The sequence below is a fragment of the Otolemur garnettii genome, unplaced genomic scaffold (genome assembly GCF_000181295.1).
Source record: "Otolemur garnettii isolate 467f Iridium unplaced genomic scaffold, OtoGar3 scaffold00225, whole genome shotgun sequence".
Lineage (NCBI taxonomy): Eukaryota > Metazoa > Chordata > Mammalia > Primates > Galagidae > Otolemur > Otolemur garnettii.
The window spans coordinates 1,779,624-1,780,799 of record NW_003852620.1 but is presented as its reverse complement, the minus strand read 5'-3'; positions in this window follow the sequence as shown (position 1 = coordinate 1,780,799).

Below are 1,176 nucleotides of genomic sequence, written 5' to 3'. Positions count from 1 at the left end.
TCTACCCAGGGGGATAGCTTGAGGCTCCGTCTCAAAAAAAAAAAAAAAAAAAAAAAAAGAGAAAATGGAAGTCAAGGAAGTAATTTAGACCTTGTACAAAGAAGGTCCAGGAAGGCCTGGTGCCTGTAGCACAGTGGTTATGGTGCTGGCTACCTACACTAAAGGTGGTGGGTTCAAACCTAGCCTGGGCCAGCTAAACAACTGCAATAACAACAACAAAATAGTAGGGTGTTGTGGCAGTGCCTGTAGTCCCAGTTACTTGGGAGGCTGAGGCAAGAGAATCCAGGAGTTGGAGGTTGCTGTGAGCTGTGACAAAACTGCACTCTACCAAGGGTCACATAGTGATATTTTGTCTCAAAAAAAAAAAAAAAAGGTCCTGGAAGGTTTTCAGCAAAATGAGGGCACAACCTCTGCACTCAGTACTTAATTTCTTCACTATTGGTGCAGGCTGTAGGCTCTTGGTTTCCCAGGAGGATAATGGACATGATTTAGGAAGAAGGGAGATCCATGGAGGCAGAAAGGCTCAAAGACAGCACTGAGACTTGTCAAGTGAGACACCAAGAAGATCGAGGAGGATTTAGGTATCTAGATTTGATCATGTTGGTGAGCTACTAAGGTTTATGAGTGAAATGACAGGAAGAAGTCTGGTAGGCTGGTGCCATGTGCAGGAAGGGAGAAGCCGGAGAATATGGCAGTCAAGTGAGTGGTAACCTGGGTTGGAACTAGTCTAGTGAGAGTGACTGTACAGAGAAGTACACGACAAAGTGGCCTTGTGAAGGAAAAAGTTCCAGTTTGGTGGCAAAATCAACACAGAGGATAAAGGAATGTAAGCAAATTTGGAGCCCTCAAATCTCAGCAAACAGGGTGTTGGTAACATTGACAGTCTAGAACAGATTGTCTTTTTCTTTTTTTTAAGATGGAAGTCCCACTGTTTCCAGAGTCTTGAACCTCTGAGCCCAAATAATTCTCCTGCCTCAGCCTCCTCAATAGCTGGGATTACAGGTGCACACCCCTATGTCCAGCTCCAGATGGTCTTTTTTCTTTTTCTTTTCAAGATAGAGCCTCAAACTGTTGCCCTGGATGGAATGCCATGGCTTCACAGCTCACAGCAACCTCCAGCTCCTGGGCTCAAGCGATTTTCCTGCCTCCACCTCCCAAGTAGCTGGGACTACAGGC